This window comes from Schistocerca americana, chromosome 10, assembly GCF_021461395.2.
Source record: "Schistocerca americana isolate TAMUIC-IGC-003095 chromosome 10, iqSchAmer2.1, whole genome shotgun sequence".
Lineage (NCBI taxonomy): Eukaryota > Metazoa > Arthropoda > Insecta > Orthoptera > Acrididae > Schistocerca > Schistocerca americana.
Genome location: NC_060128.1, coordinates 40,103,535 through 40,123,962, shown reverse-complemented (window position 1 = coordinate 40,123,962; position 20,428 = coordinate 40,103,535).

Here is a 20,428-nt window from a genome sequence, read left to right as displayed (position 1 = left end):
TGAACCTGAAGTGAAGCATCGGAATCTAAAACTGGAATCATAGGAGAGGTTCAAATCATTGAAAGTTAGAGTGTCAGTCCTCTTGTACTTAAGACGGCATTGTGCCTTTTGTATTAAATGCGGATGCAATTTCTGTAATTCATCGTCAATAAGAAGGTCCAAGGGATACAGTAAACCTGTAGTGAAGCATCGGAATGTAAAACTGGACTCACAGGAGAGGTTCAAATCATAGAAAGTGAGAGTGTCAGTCCTCTTGTACTTAAGTCGGCATTGTGCCTTTTGTATTAAATGCGGATGCAATTTCTGAAATTCATCGTCAATAAGAAGGTCCAAGGGATACAGTAAACCTGAAGTGAGGAATCGGAATCTAAAACTGGACTCACAGGAGAGGTTCACATCATAGAAAGTTAGAGTGTCAGTCCTCTTGTACTTAAGTCGGCATTGTGCCTTTTGAAAATAATTCCGATGCAATTTTTGTGTTTCATCGTCAATAAGACGGTGCAATTTATGAACCTGAAGTGAAGCATCGGAATCTATAACTGGAATCACAGGAGAGGTTCAAATCATAGAAAGTGAGAGTGTCAGTCCTCTTGTACTTAAGTCGGCATTGTGCCTTTTGTATTAAATGCGGATGCAATTTCTGAAATTCATCGTCAATAAGAAGGTCCAAGGGATACAGTAAACCTGAAGTGAGGAATCGGAATCTAAAACTGGACTCACAGGAGAGGTTCACATCATAGAAAGTTAGAGTGTCAGTCCTCTTGTACTTAAGTCGGCATTGTGCCTTTTGAAAATAATTCCGATGCAATTTTTGTGTTTCATCGTCAATAAGACGGTGCAAGGTATGAACCTGAAGTGAAGCATCGTAATCTATAACTGGAATCACAGGAGAGGTTCAAATCATAGAAAGTGAGAGTGTCAGTCCTCTTGTACTTAAGTCGGCATTGTGCCTTTTGTATTAAATTCGGATGCAATTTCTGTGTTTCATCGTCAATAAGAAGAACCAAGGGATACAGTAAACCTGAAGTGAAGCATCAGAATCTAAAACTGGACTCACAGGAGAGGATCAAACCATAGGAAGTTAGAGTGTCATTCCTCTTGTACTTAAGTCGGCATTGTGCCTTTTGAATTTAATTCCGATGCAATTTCTGTGTTTCATCGTCAATAAGAAGGTGTAAGGTATACAGTAAACCTGAAATGAAGCATCGGAATCCAAAACTGGACTCACAGGAGAGGTTCAAATCATGGAGAGTTAGAGTGTCAGTCCTCATATACTTAAGTCGGCATTGTGCCTATTGAACTTAATTCCGATGCTATTTCTTTGATTCATCGTCAATAAGAAGGTGCAAGGTATACAGTAAACCTGAAAAGAAGCATCCGAATCTAAAACTGGACTCACAGGAGAGGATCAAATCATAGAGAGTTAGAGTGTCAGTCCTCTTGTACTTAAGTCGGCATTATGCTTTTTGAATTTAATTCCGATGCTATCTCTGTGTTTCATCGTCAATACGAAGGTGTAAGGTATACAGTAAACCCGAAGTGAAGCATCGGAAACTGAAACTGGACTCACAGGAGAGGTTCAAATCATAGAAAGAGAGAGTGTCACTCCTCTTTTACTTAAGTCGGCATTGTGGCTTATGTATTAAATTCGGATGCAATTTCTGTATTTCATCGTCAATAAGAAGGTCCAAGGGATACAGTAAACCTGAAGTGAAGAATCGGAATCTAAAACTGGACTCACAGGAGAGGTTCAAATCATAGAAAGTTAGAGTGTCAGTCCTCTTGTACTTAAGTCGGCATTGTGCCTTTTGTATTAAATGCGGGTGCTATTTCTGTAATTAATCGTCAATAAGAAGGTCCAAGGGATACAGTAAACCTGAAGTGAGGAATCGGAATCTAAAACTGGACTCACAGGAGAGGTTCACATCATAGAAAGTTAGAGTGTCAGTCCTCTTGTACTTAAGTCGGCATTGTGCCTTTTGAATATAATTCCGATGCAATTTTTGTGTTTCATCGTCAATAAGACGGTGCAAGGTATGAACCTGAAGTGAAGCATCGGAATCTATAACTGGAATCACAGGAGAGGTTCAAATCATAGAAAGTGAGAGTGTCAGTCCTCTTGCACTTAAGTCGGCATTGTGCCTTTTGTATTAAATTCGGATGCAATTTCTGTGCTTCATCGTCAATAAGAAGAACCAAGGGATACAGTAAACCTGAAGTGAAGCATCGTAATTTAAAACTGGACTCACAGGAGAGGTTCAAATCACAGAAAGGGAGAGTGCCAGTCCTCTTGTACTTAAGTCGGTATTGTGCCTTTTGTATTAAATTCGGATGCAATTTCTGTATTTCATCATCAATAAGAAGGTCCAAGGGATACAGTAAACCTGAAGTGAAGCATCAGAATCTAAAACTGGACTCACAGGAGAGGATCAAACCATAGGAAGTTAGAGTGTCATTCCTCTTGTACTTAAGTCGGCATTGTGCCTTTTGAATTTAATTATGATGCAATTTCTGTGTTTCATCGTCAATAAGAAGGTGTAAGGTATACAGTAAACCTGAAATGAAGCATCGGAATCCAAAACTGGACTCACAGGAGAGGTTCAAATCATGGAGAGTTAGAGTGTCAGTCCTCATATACTTAAGTCGGCATTGTGCCTATTGAACTTAATTCCGATGCTATTTCTTTGTTTCATCGTCAATAAGAAGGTGCAAGGTATACAGTAAACCTGAAGCGAAGCATCGGAATCTAAAACTGGACTCATTGGAGAGGTTACAATCATTGAAAGCTAGAGTGTCAGCCCTCTTGTACTTAAGTCGGCATTGTGCCTTTTGTATTAAATGCAGGTGCAATTTCTGTATTTCATCGTCAATAAGAAGGTCCAAGGGATACAGTAAACCTGAAGTTAAGAATCGGATCTAAAACTGGACTCACAGAAGAGTTTAAAATTATAGAAAGTTAGAGTGTGAGTCCTCTTGTACTTAAGTCGTCATTGTGCCTTTTGTATTAAATTCGGATGCTAACTCGATTATTCATCGTCAATAAGAAGGTGAAAGGGATACAGTAAACCGGAAGTGAAGCATCGGAATCTAAAACTGGACTCACAGGAGAGGTTCAAATCATAGACAGTTAGAGTGTCAGTCCTCATGTACTTAAGTCAGCATTGTGCCTTTAGTATTAAATTCGGATGCAATTTCTGTGTCTCATCGTCAATAAGAAGGCCAAGGTATACAGTAAACCTGAAGTGGAGCATCGGAATCTGAAACCGGACTCACAGGAGAGGTTCAAATCACAGAAAGTGAGAGTGTCAGTCCTCTTTTCCTTAAGTCGGCATTGTGCCTTTTATATTAAATTCGGATGCAATTTATGTGTTTCATCGTCAATAAGAAGGTCCAAAGGATACAGTAAACCTGAAGAGATGCATCGGAATCTAAAACTGGATTCACAGGAGAGGTTTAAACCATAGAAAGTTAGAGTGTCAGTACTCTTGTACTTGTCGGCATTGTGTCTTTTGAATTTAATTTGGATGCTATTTCTATGTTTCATCGTCAATAAGACGGTGCAAGTTATTCAGTAAACCTGAAGTGAAACATCGGAATCTAAAACTGGACCCACAGGAGAGGTTCAAATCATAGAAAGTTAGAGTGTCAGTCCTCTTGTACTTACGTCGGCATTGTGCCTTTTGTATTAAATGCGGATGCAATTTCTGTAATTAATCGTCAATAAGAAGGTCCAAGGGATACAGTAAACCTGAAGTGAGGAATCGGAATCTAAAACTGGACTCACAGGAGAGGTTCACATCATGGAAAGTTAGAGTGTCAGTCCTCTTGTACTTAAGTCGGCATTGTGCCTTTTGAAAATAATTCCGATGCAATTTTTGTGTTCCATCGTCAATAAGACGGTGCAAGGTGTGAACCTGAAGTGAAGAATCGGAATCTAAAACTGGACTCACAGGAGAGGTTCAAATCATAGAAAGTTAGAGTGTCAGTCCTCTTGTACTTAAGTCGGCATTGTGCCTTTTGTATTAAATGCGGATGCAATTTCTGTAATTAATCGTCAATAAGAAGGTCCAAGGGATACAGTAAACCTGAAGTGAGGAATCGGAATCTAAAACTGGACTCACAGGAGAGGTTCACATCATAGAAAGTTAGAGTGTCAGTCCTCTTGTACTTAAGTCGGCATTGTGCCTTTTGAATATAATTCCGATGCAATTTTTGTGTTTCATCGTCAATAAGACGGTGCAAGGTATGAACCTGAAGTGAAGCATCGGAATCTATAACTGGAATCACAGGAGAGGTTCAAATCATAGAAAGTGAGAGTGTCAGTCCTCTTGTACTTAAGTCGGCATTGTGCCTTTTGTATTAAATTCGGATGCAATTTCTGTGTTTCATCGTCAATAAGAAGAACCAAGGGATACAGTAAACCTGAAGTGAAGCATCGTAATCTAAAACTGGACTCACAGGAGAGGTTCAAATCATAGAAAGGGAGAGTGCCAGTCCTGTTGTACTTAAGTCGGTATTGTGCCTTTTGTATTAAATTCGGATGCAATTTCTGTATTTCATCATCAATAAGAAGGTCCAAGGGATACAGTAAACCTGAAGTGAAGCATCAGAATCTAAAACTGGACTCACAGGAGAGGATCAAACCATAGGAAGTTAGAGTGTCATTCCTCTTGTACTTAAGTCGGCATTGTGCCTTTTGAATTTAATTCCGATGCAATTTCTGTGTTTCATCGTCAATAAGAAGGTGTAAGGTATACAGTAAACCTGAAATGAAGCATCGGAATCCAAAACTGGACTCACAGGAGAGGTTCAAATCATGGAGAGGTAGAGTGTCAGTCCTCATATACTTAAGTCGGCATTGTGCCTATTGAACTTAATTCCGATGCTATTTCTTTGTTTCATCGTCAATAAGAAGGTGCAAGGTATACAGTAAACCTGAAGCGAAGCATCGGAATCTAAAAGTGGACTCATAGGAGAGGTTACAGTCATTGAAAGCTAGAGTGTCAGCCCTCTTGTACTTAAGTCGGCATTGTGCCTTTTGTATTAAATGCGGATGCAATTTCTGTATTTCATCGTCAATAAGAAGGTCCAAGGGATACAGTAAACCTGAAGTTAAGAATCGGATCTAAAACTGGACTCACAGAAGAGTTTAAAATTATAGAAAGTTAGAGTGTGAGTCCTCTTGTACTTAAGTCGTCATTGTGCCTTTTGTATTAAATTCGGATGCTAACTCGATTATTCATCGTCAATAAGAAGGTGAAAGGGATACAGTAAACCGGAAGTGAAGCATCGGAATCTAAAACTGGACTCACAGGAGAGGTTCAAATCATAGACAGTTAGAGTGTCAGTCCTCATGTACTTAAGTCAGCATTGTGCCTTTAGTATTAAATTCGGATGCAATTTCTGTGTCTCATCGTCAATAAGAAGGCCAAGGTATACAGTAAACCTGAAGTGAAGCATCGGAATCTGAAACCGGACTCACAGGAGAGGTTCAAATCACAGAAAGTGAGAGTGTCAGTCCTCTTTTCCTTAAGTCGGCATTGTGCCTTTTGTATTAAATTCGGATGCAATTTATGTGTTTCATCGTCAATAAGATGGTCCAAAGGATACAGTAAACCTGAAGAGATGCATCGGAATCTAAAACTGGATTCACAGGAGAGGTTCAAACCATAGTAAGTTAGAGTGTCAGTACTCTTGTACTTGTCGGCATTGTGTCTTTTGAATTTAATTTGGATGCTATTTCTATGTTTCATCGTCAATAAGACGGTGCAAGTTATTCAGTAAACCTGAAGTGAAACATCGGAATCTAAAACTGGACCCACAGGAGAGGTTCAAATCATAGAAAGTTAGAGTGTCAGTCCTCTTGTACTTACGTCGGCATTGTACCCTTTGAATTTAATTCCGGTGCAAATTTTATGGTTCATCGTCAATGAGACGGTGCAAGGTATACAGTAAACCTGAAGTGAAGCATCGGAATCTAAAACTGGACTCACAGGAGAGGATCAAATCATAGAAAGTGAGAGTGTCAGTCCTCTTGTACTTAAGTCGGCATTGTGCCTTTTGTATTAAATTCCGATGCAATTTCTGTGTTTCATCGTCAATAAGACGGTGCAAGATATACAGTAAACCTGAAGTGCAGCATTGGAATCTAAAACTGGACTCACAGGAGAGGTTCAAATCATAGAAAGTGAGAGTGTCAGTCCTCTTGTACTTAAGTCGGCATTCTGCCTTTTGTATTAAATTCCGATGCAATTTCTGTGTTTCATCGTCAATAAGAAGGTGCAAGGTATACAGTAAACCTGAAGTGAAAGATGGGAATCTAAAGCTGGACTCATAGGAGAGGTTCAAATCATTGAAAGTTAGAGTGTCAGTCCTCATGTACTTAAGTCGGCATTGTGCCTTTTGAATATAATTGCGATGCAATTTTTGTGTTTCATCGTCAATAAGACGGTGCAAGGTATGAACCTGAAGTGAAGCATCGGAATCTAAAACTGGAATCATAGGAGAGGTTCAAATCATTGACAGTTAGAGTGTCAGTCCTCTTGTACTTAAGTCGGCATTGTGCCTTTTGTATTAAATGCGGATGCAATTTCTGTAATTCATCGTCAATAAGAAGGTCCAAGGGATACAGTAAACCTGAAGTGAAGAATCGGAATCTAAAACTGGACTCACAGGAGAGGTTCACATCATAGAAAGTTAGAGTGTCAGTCCTCATGTACTTAAGTCGGCATTGTGCCTTTTGAATATAATTCCGATGCAATTTTTGTGTTTCATCGTCAATAACACGGTGCAAGGTGCGAACCTGAAGTGAAGCATCGGAATCTTAAACTGGAATCACTGGAAAGGTTCAAATCATAGAAAGTGAGAGTGTCAGCCTTTTTGTACTTAAGTCGGCATTGTGCCTATTGTAGTAAATTCGGATGCAATTTCTGTGTTTCATCGTCAATAAGAAGGACCAAGGGATACAGTAAACCTGAAGTGAAGCATCGGAATCTAAAACTGGACCCACAGGGGCGGTTCAAATCATAGATAGTTAGAGTGTCAGTCCTGTTGTACTGAAGTCGCCATTGTGTCTTTTGAATTTAATTCCGATGCAATTTCTGTGTTTCATTGTCAATAAGAAGGTCCAAGGGATACAGTAAACCTGAGGTGAAGCATCGGTTTCTAAAACTGGACTCACAGGAGAGGTTAAAATCATAGAAAGGGAGAGTGTCAGTCCTCTTGTACTTAAGTCGGTAATTTGCCTTTTGTATTAAATTCGGATGCAATTTCTGTATTTCATCGTCCATAAGAAGGTCCAAGGGATACAGTAAACCTGAATTGAAGCATCGGAATCTAAAACTGGACTCCGAGGAGAGGTTCAAATCATGGAAAGTGAGAGTGTCAGTCCTCTTGTACTTAAGTTGGCATTGTGCCTTTTGTATTAAATTCCAATGCAATTTCTGTGTTTCATCGTCAATAAGAAGGTGCAAGGTATACAGTAATCCTGAAGTGAAGCATCGGAATCTAAAACTGGACTCACAGGAGAGGTTCAAATCATAGAAAGTAAGAGTGTCAGTCCTCTTGTACTTCAGTCGGCATTATGGTTTTTCTATTAAATTCGGATGCAATTTCTATGTTTCATCGTCAATAAGAAAGTCCAAGGGATACAGTAAACCTGAAGTGAAGCATTGGAATCTATATCTGGACTCACAGGAGATGTTCAAATCATAGATAGTTAGAGTGTCAGTTCTCTTTTACTTAAGTCGGCATTGTGCCTATTGAATTAAATTCCGATGCAGTTTCTGTGTTTCATCGTCAATAAGAAGGTGCAAGGTATACAGTAAACCTGAAGTGAAAGATCGGAATCTAAAGCTGGACTCATAGGAGAGGTTCAAATCATTGAAAGTTAGAGTGTCAGTCATCTTGTACTTAAGTCGGCATTGTGCCTGTTGTATTAAATGCGGATGCAATTTCTGTAATTCATCGTCAATAAAAAGGTCCAAGGGATACAGTAAACCTGAAGTGAAGAATCGGAATCTAAAACTGGACTCACAGGAGAGGTTCACATCACAGAAAGTTAGAGTGTCAGTCCTCTTGTACTTAAGTCGGCATTGTGCCTTTTGAATATAATTCCGATGCAATTTTTGTGTTTCATCGTCAATAAGACGGTGCAAGGTATGAACCTGAAGTGAAGCATCGGAATCTTAAAAACAGGAATCATAGGAGAGGTTCAAATCATTGAAAGTTAGAGTGTCAGTCCTCTTGTACTTAAGTCGGCATTGTGCCTTTTGAATATAATTCCGATGCAATTTTTGTGTTTCATCGTCAATAAGACGGTGCAAGGTGGGAACCTGAAGTGAAGCATCGGAATCTAAAACTGGAATCACTGGAAAGGTTCAAATCATAGAAAGTGAGAGTGTCAGTCTTTTTGTACTTAAGTCGGCATTGTGCCTATTGTAGTAAATTCGGATGCAATTTCTGTGTTCATCGTCAATAAGAAGGACCAAGGGATACAGTAAACCTGAAGTGAAGCATCGGAATCTAAAACTGGACCCTCAGGGGCGGTTCAAATCATAGATAGTTAGAGTGTCAGTCCTGTTGTACTTAAGTCGCCATTGTGTCTTTTGAATTTAATTCCGATGCAATTTCTGTGTTTCATCGTCAATAAGAAGGTCCAAGGGATACAGTAAACCTGAGGTGAAGCATCGGATTCTAAAACTGGACTCACAGGAGAGGTTAAAATCATAGAAAGGGAGAGTGTCAGTCCTCTTGTACTTAAGTCGGTAATTTGCCTTTTGTATTAAATTCGGATGCAATTTCTGTATTTCATCGTCCATAAGAAGGTCCAAGGGATACAGTAAACCTGAATTGAAGCATCGGAATCTAAAACTGGACTCACTGGAGAGGTTCAAATCATAGAAAGTGAGAGTGTCAGTCCTCTTGTACTTAAGTTGGCATTGTGCCTTTTGTATTAAATTCCAATGCAATTTCTGTGTTTCATCGTCAATAAGAAGGTGCAAGGTATACAGTAATCCTGAAGTTAAGCATCGGAATCTAAAACTGGACTCACAGGAGAGGTTCAAACCATAGAAAGTAAGAGTGTCAGTCCTCTTGTACTTCAGTCGGCATTATGGTTTTTCTATTAAATTCGGATGCAATTTCTATGTTTCATTGTCAATAAGAAAGTCCAAGGGATACAGTAAACCTGAAGTGAAGCATCGGAATCTGAAACTGGACTCACAGGAGAAGTTCAAATCATAGAAAGTTAGAGTGTTAGTCCACTTGTACTTAAGTCGGCATTGTGCCTTTTGTATTAAAATCGGATAATATTTTTGTGTTTCATAGTCAATAAGAAGGTCCAAGGTATACAGTAAACCTGAAGTGAAGCATCGGAATCTAAAACTGGACTCACAGGAGGGGTTCAAATCATAGAAAGTGAGAGTGTCAGTCCTCTTGTACTTAAGTCGGCATTGTGCCTTTTGTATTAAATTCCGATGCAATTTCTGTGTTTCATCGTCAATAAGAAGGTCCAAGGGATACAGTAAACCTGAAGTGAAGCATTGGAATCTATATCTGGACTCACAGGAGATGTTCAAATCATAGATAGTTAGAGTGTCAGTCCTCTTTTACTTAAGTCGGCATTGTGCCTATTGAATTAAATTCCGATGCAATTTCTGTGTTTCATCGTCAATAAGAAGGTGCAAGGTATACAGTAAACCTGAAGTGAAAGATCGGAATCTAAAACTGGACTCATAGGAGAGGTTCAAATCATTGAAAGTTAGAGTGTCAGTCACCTTGTACTTAAGTCGGCATTGTGCCTTTTGTATTAAATGCGGATGCAATTTCTGTAATTCATCGTCAATAAGAAGGTCCAAGGGATACAGTAAACCTGAAGTGAAGAATCGGAATCTAAAACTGGACTCACAGGAGAGGTTCACATCATAGAAAGTTAGAGTGTCAGTCCTCTTGTACTTAAGTCGGCATTGTGCCTTCTGAATATAATTCCGATGCAATTTTTGTGTTTCATCGTCAATAAGACGGTGCAAGGTATGAACCTGAAGTGAAGCTTCGGAATCTAAAACTGGAATCACTGGAAAGGTTCAAATCATAGAAAGTGAGAGTGTCAGTCTTTTTGTACTTAAGTCGGCATTGTGCCTATTGTATTAAATTCGGATGCAATTTCTGTGTTTCATCGTCAATAAGAAGGACCAAGGGATACAGTAAACATGAAGTGAAGCATCGGAATCTAAAACTGGACCCTCAGGGGCGGTTCAAATCATAGATAGTTAGAGTGTCAGTCCTGTTGTACTTAAGTCGCCATTGTGTCTTTTGAATTTAATTCCGATGCAATTTCTGTGCTTCATCGTCAATAAGAAGGTCCAAGGGATACAGTAAACCTGAGGTGAAGCATCGGATTCTAAAACTGGACTCACAGGAGAGGTTAAAATCATAGAAAGGGAGAGTGTCAGTCCTCCTGTACTTATGTCGGTAATTTGCCTTTTGTATTAAATTCGGATGCAATTTCTGTATTTCATCGTCAATAAGAAGGTCCAAGGGATACAGTAAACCTGAAGTGAAGCATCGGAATCTAAAACTGGACTCACAGGAGAGGTTCAAATCATAGAAAGTGAGAGTGTCAGTCCTCTTGTACTTAAGTTGGCATTGTGCCTTTTGTATTAAATTCCAATGCAATTTCTGTGTTTCATCGTCAATAAGAAGGTGCAAGGTATACAGTAATCCTGAAGTGAAGCATCGGAATCTAAAACTGGACTCACAGGAGAGGTTAAAATCATAGAAAGGGAGAGTGTCAGTCCTCTTGTACTTCAGTCGGCATTATGGTTTTTCTATTAAATTCGGATGCAATTTCTATGTTTCATCGTCAATAAGAAAGTCCAAGGGATACAGTAAACCTGAAGTGAAGCATCGGAATCCAAAACTGGACTCACAGGAGAAGTTCAAATCATAGAAAGTTAGAGTGTCAGTCCACTTGTACTTAAGTCGGCATTGTGCCTTTTGTATTAAATTCGGATAATATTTCTGTGTTTCATCGTCAATAAGAAGGTCCAAGGTATACAGTAAACCTGAAGTGAAGCATCGGAATCTATAACTGGACTGACAGGAGAGGTTCAAATATTAGAAAGTGAGAGTGTCAGTCCCCATGTACTTTAGTTAGCATTGTGCCTTTAGTATTAAATTCGGATGCAATTTCTGTGTCTCGTCGTCAATAAGAAGGCCAAGGTATACAGTAAACCTGAAGTGAAGCATCGGAGTCTGAAACCGGACTCACAGGAGAGGTTCAAATCACAGAAAGTGAGAGTGTCAGTCCTCTTTTACTTAAGTCGGCATTGTGCCTTTTGTATTAAATTCAGATGCAATTTATGTGTTTCATCGCCAATAAGAAGGTCCAAAGGATACAGTAAAAATGAAGAGATGCATCGGAATCTAAAACTGGATTCACAGGAGAGGTTCAAACCATAGAAAGTTAGAGTGTCAGTCCTCTTGTACTTGTCGGCATTGTGTCTTTTGAATTTAATTCGGATGCTATTTCTATGTTTCATCGTCAATAAGACGGTGCAAGGTATTCAGTAAACCTGAAGTGAAACATCGGAATCTAAAACTGGACCCACAGGAGAGGTTCAAATCATAGAAAGTTAGAGTGTCAGTCCTCTTGTACTTACGTCGGCATTGTGCCATTTGAATTTAATTCCGGTGCAAATTTTATGGTTCATCGTCAATGAGACGGTGCAAGGTATACAGTAAACCTGAAGTGAAGCATCGGAATCTAAAACTGGACTCACAGGAGAGGTTCAAATCATAGAAAGTGAGAGTGTCAGTCCTCTTATGCCTAAGTCGGCATTGTGTCGTTTGAATTTAATTCCGATGCAATTTCTGTGTTTCATCATGTATAAGAAGATGCAAGGTAAACTGTATACCTAAAGTGAAGCATCTGAATCTAAAACTGGACTCACAGGAAAGGTCCAAATCATAGAGAGTTGGAGTGTTAGTCCTCTTGTACTTAAGTCGGCATTGTGCCTTTTGAATTTAATACCGATGCTATTTCTGTGTTTCATCGTCAATACGAAGATGCAAGGTATACAGTAAACCTGAAGTGAAGCTTCGGAAACTGAAACTGGACTCACAGGAGAGGTTCAAATCATAGAAAATTAGAGTGTCAGTCCACTTGTACTCTAGTCGGCATTATGCCTTTTGAATTTAATTCCGATGCAATTTCTGCGTTTCATCGTCAACAAGACGGGGCAAGGTATACAGTAAGACTGAAGTGAAGCATCGGAATCTAAAACTGGAATCACAGGAGAGGTTCAGATCATAGAAAGTGAGAGTGTCTGTCCTCTTGTACTTAAGTTGGCATTGTGCCTTTTGTATTAAATTCCGATGATATTTCTGTGTTTCATCGTCAGTAAGAAGGTCAAAGGGATACAGTAAACCTGAAGTGAAGCATCGGAATCTTAAACTGGACTCACAGGAGAGGTTCAAATCATAGAAAATTAGAGTGTCAGTCCTCTTGTACTTTAGTCGGCATTGTGCCTTTTGAATTTAATTCCGATGCAATTTCTGTGTTTCATCGTCAATAAGTAGGTGCAAGGTATACGGTAAACCTGAAGCGAAGCATCGGAATCTAAAACTGGACTCATAGGAGAGGTTCAATTCATAGAAAGAGAGAGTGACAGTCCTCTTTTACTTAAGTCGGCATTGTGCCTTTTGTATTGAATTCCGATGAAATTTCTGTGTCTCATCGTCAATGAGAAGGTCCAAGGGATACAGTAAACCTGAGGTGAAGCATCGGAATCTAAAACAGGACTCACAGGAGAGGTTAAAATCATAGAAAGGGAGAGTGTCAGTCCTCTTGTACTGAAGTCGGAATATACCTTTTGTATTAAATTCGGTTGCAATTTATGTATTTCATCGTCAATAAGCAGGTCCAAGGGATACAGTAAACCTGAAGTGAAGCATCGGAATCTAAAACTGGACTCACAGGAGAGGTTCAAATCATAGAAAGTGAGAGTGTCAGTCCTCTTGTACTTAAGTTGGCATTCTGCCTTTTGTATTAAATTCCGATGCAATTTCTGTGTATCATCGTCAATAAGAAGATGCAAGGTATACAGTAGACCTGATGTGAAGCATCGGAATCTAAAACTGGACTTACAGGAGAGGTTCAAATAATAGAAAGTGAGAGCGTCAGTCCTCTTGCACTTAAGTCGGCATTGTGCCTTTTGTATTAAATTCAGATGCAATTTCTGTGTTTCATCGTTACTGAGATGGTCCAAGGGATACAGTAAACCTGAAGTGAAGCATCGGAACCATAAACTGGACTCACAGAAGAGGTTCAAATCATAGAAAGTTAGAGTGTCAGTCCTCTTGTACTTGTTGGCATTGTGTCTTTTGAATTTAATTAGGATGCAATTTCTATGATTCATCGTCAATTAGGCGGTGCATGGTATACAGTAAACCTGAAGTGAAACATCGGAATCTAAAACTGAACTCACAGGAGAGGCTCAAATCTTAGAAAGTTAGAGTGTCAGTCCTCTTGTACTTACGTCGGCATTGTGCCCTTTGAAATTAATTCCGATGCAAATTCTATGTTTCATCGTTAATAAGACGGTGCAAGGTATACAGTAAACCTGAAGTGAAGCATCGGAATCTAAAACTGGACTCACAGGAGAGGTTCAAATCATAGAAATTTAGAGTGTCAGTCCTCTTGTACTCAAGTCGGCATTGTGCCTTTTGTATTAAACTCCGATGCAATTTCTGTGTCTCATCGTCAATAAGAAGGTCCAAGGGATACAGTAAACCTGAAGCGAAGCATCGGAATCTAAAACTGGACTCACAGGAAGGGTTCAAATCATAGATAGTTAGAGTGTCAGTCCTCTTATACCTAAGTCGGCATTGTGTCGTTTGATTTTAATTCCGATGCAATTTCTGTGTTTCATCGTCAATAAGAAGGTGCAAGGTATACAGTAAACCTGAAGTGAAGCATCGGAATCTAAAACTGGACTCACAGGAGAGGTTCAAATCATAGAGAGTTAGAGTGTTGTTCCTCTTGTACTTAAGTCAGCATTGTGCCTTTTGAATTTAATGCCAATGCTATTTCTGTGTTTCATCGTCAATACGAAGGTGCAAGGTATACAGTAAACCTGAAGTGAAGCATCGGAATCTTAAACTGGACTCACAGGAGAGGTTCGAATCATAGATAGTTAGAGTGTCAGTCCTCTTGTACTTATGAAGGCATTGTGCCTTTTGAATTTAATTCTGATACAATTTTTATTGTTCATCGTCAATAAGACGGTGCAAGGTATACAGTAAACCAGAAGTGAAGAATCGGAATCTAAAACTGGACTCACAGGAGAGGTTCAAATCATAGAAAGTTAGAGTGTCAGTCCTCTTGTACTTCTCGGCATTGTGCCTTTTGAATTTAATTCGGATGCAATTTCTGTGTTCCATCGTCAATAAGACGGTGCAAGGTATACAGTAAGCCTGAAGTGAAGCATCGGAATCTAAAACTGGACTCACAGGAGAGGTTCAAATCATAGAAAGTTAGAGTGGCAGTCCTCTTGTACTTACATCAGCATTGTGCCTTTTGAATTTAATTCTGATGCAATTTTTATGCTTCATCGTCAATAAGACGGTGCATGGTATACTGTAAACCTGAAGTGAAGCATCGGAATCTAAAACTGGACTCACAGGAGAGGTTCAAATCATAGAAAGTGAGAGTGTCAGTCCTCTTGTACTTAAGTCGGCATTGTGCCTTTTGTATTAAATTCCGATGCAATTTCTATGTTTCATCGTCTATAAGAAGGTCCAAGGCATACAGTAAACCTGGAGTGAAGCATCGGAATATAAATCTGGACTCACAAGAGGGGTTCAAATCATGTATAGTTAAAGTGTCAGTCCTCTTATACCTATGTCGGCATTGTGTCGTTTGAATTGAATTCCGATGCAATTTCTGTGTATCATCGTCTACAAGAAGGTGCAAGGTATACAGTAAACCTGAAGTGAAGCATCGGAATCTAAAACTGGACTCACAGGAGAGGCTCAAATCATAGAGAGTTAGAGTGTTAGTCCTCTTGTACTTAAGTCGGCATTGTGCCTTTTGAATTTAATACCGATGCTATTTCTGTGTTTCATCGTCAATACGAAGATGCAAGGTATACAGCAAACCTGAAGTGAAGCATCGGAAACTGAAACTGGACTCACAGGAGAGGTTCAAATCATAGAAAGAGAGAGTGTCAGTCCTATTTTACTTAAGTCGGCTTTGTGGCTTTTGTATTAAATTCGGATGCAATTTCTGTATTTCATCGTCAATAAGAAGGACCAAGGGATGCAGTAAACCTGAAGTGAAGAATCGGAATCTAAAACTGGACTCACAGGAGAGGTTCAAATCATAGAAAATTAGAGTGTCAGTCCTCTTGTACTTAAGTCGGCATTGTGCCTTTTCAATATAATTCCGATGCAATTTCTGCGTTTCATCGTCAATAAGACAGTGCAAGGTATACAGTAAACCTGAAGTGAAGCATCGGAATCTAAAACTGGACTCACAGCAGAGGTTAAAATCATAGAAAGTGAGAGTGACAGTCCTCTTGTACTTAAGTCGGTATTGTGCATTTTGTATTAAATGCGGATGCAATTTCTGTAATTCATCGTCAATAAGAAGGTCCAAGGGATACAGTAAACCTGAGGTGAAGCATAGGAATCTAAAACTATACTCACAGGAGAGTTTCAAATCATAGAAAACGAGAGTGTCAGTCCTCTTGTACTTAAGTCGGTATTTTGCCTTTTGTATTAAATTCAGATTCAATTTCTGTATTTCGTCGTCAATAAGAATGTCCAAGGGATACAGTAAACCTGAAATGAAGCATCGGAATCTAATTCTGGATTCACAGGAGAAGTTCAAATCATAGAAAGTTAGAGTGTCAGTCCTCTTGTACTTAGGTTGGCATTGTGCCTTTTGTATTAAGTTCCGATGCAATTTCTGTGTTTCATCGTCAATAAGAAGGTGCAAGGTATACAGTAAACCTGAAGTGCAGCATCGGAATCTAAAACTGGACTCATAGGAGAGGTTCAAATCATTGAAAGTTAGAGTGTCAGTCCTCTTGTACTTAAGTCGGCATTGTGAATTTTGTATTAAATGCGGATCAATTTCTGTATTTCATCGTCAATAAGAAGGTCCAAGGGATACAGTTAACCTGAAGTGAAGCATCTGAATCTAAAACTGGAATCACAGGAGAGGTTCAGATCACAGAAAGTGAGAGTGTCAGTCCTCTTGTACTTAAGTTGGCATTGTGCCTTTTGTACTAAATTCCGTTGCAATTTCTGTATTTCATCGTCAATAAGAAGGTGCAAGGTATACAGTAAACCTGAAGTGCAGCATCGGAATCTAAAACTGGACTCATAGGAGAGGTTCAAATCATTGAAAGTTAGAGTGTCAGTCCTCTTGTACTTAAGTCGGCATTGTGAATTTTGTATTAAATGCGCATGCTATTTCTGTAATTCATCGTCAATAAGAAGGTCCAAGGGATACAGTAAACCTGAAGTGAAGAATCGGAATCTAAAACTGGTCTCACAGGAGAGGTTCACATCATAGAAAGTTAGTGTCAGTCCTGTTGTACTGAAGTCGGCATTGTGTCTTTTGAATTTAATTCCGATGCAATTTCTGTGTTTCATCGTCAATAAGAAGGTGCAAGGTATACGGTAAACCAGAAGTGAAGCATCCGAATCTAAAACTAGACTCACAAGAGAGGATCAAATCATAGTGAGTTAGAGTGTCAGTCCTCTTGTACTTATGTCGGCATTGTGCCTTTTAAATTTAATTCCGATGCAATTTCTGTGTTTCATCGTCAATAAGAAGGTGCAAGGTATACAGTAAACCTGAAGTCAAGGATCGGAATCTAAAACTGGACTCACAGGAGAGGTTCAAATCATTGAAAGAGAGAGTGTCAGTCCTGTTTTACTTAAGTCGGCATTGTGCCTTTTGAATTTAATTCCGATGCAATTTCTGTGTTTCATCGTCAATAAGAAGGTGCAAGGTATACAGTAAACCTGAAGTGAAGCATCGGAATCCAAAACTGGACTCACAGGAGATGTTCAAATCAGAGTGTCAGTCGTCTTGTACTTAAGTCGGCATTGTGCCTTTTGAATTTAATTCCGTTGCAATTTCTGTGTTTCATCGTCAATAAGAAGGTGCAAGGTATACAGAAACCTGAAGTGAAGCATCGGAATCCAAAACTGGACTCACAGGAGAGGTTCAATCATTGAAAGAGAGAGTGTCAGTCCTGTTTTACTTAAGTCGGCATTGTGCCTTTTGTATTAAATGCGGATGCAATTTCTGTATTTCATCGTCAATACGAAGATCCAAGGGATACAGTAAACCTGAAGTGAAGAATCGGAATCTAAAACTGGACTCACAGGAGAGGTTCATATCATAGAAAGTTAGAGTGTCAGTCCTCTTGTACTTAAGTCGGCATTGTGCCTTTTGAATTTAGCTCCGATGCAATTTTTGTGTTTCATCGTCAATAAGATGGTGCAAGGTATGAACCTGAAGTGAAGCATCGGAATCTAAAACTGGAATCACAGGAGAGATTCAAATCATAGGAAGTGAGAGTGTCAGTCCTCTTGTACTTAAGTCGGCAATGTGCCTTTTGTATTAAATTCCGATGCAATTTCTGTGTTTCATCGTCAATAAGAAGGTGCAAGGTATACAGTAAACCTGAAGTGAAGCATCGGAATCTAAAACTGGACTCACAGGAGAGGTTCAAATCGTAGATAGTAAGAGTGACAGTCCTCTTTTACTTAAGTCGGCATTGTGCCTTTTGTATTAAATTCCGATGAAATTTCTGTGTTTCATCGTCAATTAGAAGGTCCAAGGGATTCAGTAAACCTGAAGTGAAGCATCGGAATCTAAACCTGGACTCACAGGAGAGGTTCAAATCATAGGAAGGGAGAATGTCAGTCCTCTTGTACTTAATTCGGCATTGTGCCTTTTGTATTATATTCGGATTCAATTTCTGTGTTTCATCGTAAATAAGAAGGTGCAAGGTATACAGTAAACCTGAAGTGAAGCATCGGAACCTAAAACTGGACTCACAGGAGAGGTTCAATTCTTAGAAAGGGAGAGTGTCAGTCCTCTTTTACTTAAGTCGGCATTGTGCCGTTTGTATTAAATTCGGATGCAATTTCTGTGTTTCATCGTCAACAAGAAGGACCAAGGGATACAGTAAACCTTAAGTGAAGCATCGGAATCTAAAACTGGACCCACAGGAGAGGTTCAAATCATAGATAGTTAGAGTGTCAGTCCTGTTGTACTTAAGTCGGAATTTGTGTCGTTTAAATTTAATTCCGATGCAATTTCTGTGTTTCATCGTCAATAAGAAGGTGGAAGGTATACAGTAAACCTGAAGTGCAGCATCAGAATCCAAAACTGGACTCACAGGAGAGGTTCAAATCATAAAGAGTTAGAGTGTCAGTCCTCTTGTACTTAAGTCGGCATTGTGCTTTTGAATTTAATTCCGATGCAATTTCTGTGTTTCATCGTCAATAAGAAGGTGCAAGGTATACAGTAAACCTGCAGTGAAACATCGGAATTTAAAACAGGACTCATAGGAGAGGTTGAAATCATAGAAAGTTAGAGTGTCAGTCCTCTTGTACTTAAGTCGGCATTGTGCCTTTTGTATTAAATGCGGATGCAATTTCTGTATTTCATCGTCAATACGAAGGTCCAAAGGATACAGTAAACCTGAAGTGAAGAATCGGAATCTAAAACTGGACTCACAGGAGAGGTTCAATTCTTAGAAAGGGAGAGTGTCAGTCCTCTTTTACTTAAGTCGGCATTGTGCCTTTTGTATTAAATTCGGTTGCAATTTCTGTGTTTCATCGTCAACAAGAAGGACCAAGGGATACAGTAAACCTTAAGTGAAGCATCGGAATCTAAAACTGGACCCACAGGAGAGGTTCAAATTATAGATAGTTAGAGTGTCAGTCCTGTTGTACTTAAGTCGGCATTGTGTCGTTTAAATTTAATTCCGATGCAATTTCTGTGTTTCATCGTCAATAAGAAGGTGGAAGGTATACAGTAAACCAGAAGTGAAGCATTCGAATCTAAAACTGGACTCACAGGAGAGGTTCAAATCATAGAGAGTTAGAGTGTCAGTCCACTTGTACTTAAGTCGGCATTGTGCCTTTAAAATTTAATTCCGATGCAATTTCTGTGTTACGTCGTCAATAAGAAGGTGCAAGGTATACAGTAAACCTGAAGTGAAGCATCGGAATCTAAAACTGGACCCACAGGAGAGGTTCAAACCATAGAAAGAGAGAGTGTAAGTCCTCTTTTACTTAAGTCGGCATTGTGCCTTTTGTATTAAATTCGGATGCAATTTCTGTATTTCATCGTCAATAAGAAGGTCCAAGGTATACATTAAACCTGAAGTGAAGCATCGGAATCTAAAGCTGGACTCACAGGAGAGGTTCAAATCATAGAAAGAGAGAGTGACAGTCCTCATTTACTTAAGTCGGCATTGTGCCTTTTGTAATAAATTCCGATGAAATTTCTGTGTTTCATCGTCAATAAGAAGGTCCACGTTATTCAGTAAACCTGAAGTGAAGCATCGGAATCTAAAACTGACTCACAGGAGAGGTTCAAATCATAGAAATGGAGAGTGTCAGTCCTCTTCTACTTAATTCGGAATTGTGCCTTTTGTATTAAATTCGGATTCAATTTCTGTGTTTCTTCGTCAATAAGAAGGTGCAAGGTATACAGTAAACCTGAAGTGAAGCATTCGAATCTAAAACTGGACTCACAGGAGAGGTTCAAATCATAGAAAGGGAGAGTGTCAGTCCTCATTTACTTAAGTCGACATTGTGCCTTTGGTATTAAATTCGGATGCAATATCTGTGTTTCATTGTCAATAAGAAGGACAAAGGGATACAGTAAACCTTAAGTGAAGCATCGGGATCTAAAACTGGACCCACAGGAGAGGTTCAAATCATAGATAGTTAGAGTGTCAGTCCTGTAGTACTTAAGTCGGCATTGTGTCTTTTAAATTTAATTCCGATGCAATTTCTGTGTTTCATCGGTAATAAGAAGGTGCAAGGTATACAGTAAACCAGAAGTGAAGCATCGGAATCTAAAGCTGGACTCACAGGAGAGGTTCAAATCATAGGGAGTTAGAGTGTCAGTCCACTTGCACTTAAGTCGCCATTTTGCCTTTTAAATTTAATTCAGATGCAATTTCTGTGTTACGTCGTCAATAAGAAGGTGCAAGGTATACAGTAAACCTGAAGTGAAGCATCGGAATCTAAAACTGAAACCACAGGAGAGGTTCAAATCATAGAAAGAGAGAGTGTCAGTCCTCTTTTACTTAAGACGGTATTGTGCCTTTTGTATTAAATTCGGATGCAATTTCTGTATTTCATCGTCAATAAGAAGGTACAAGGT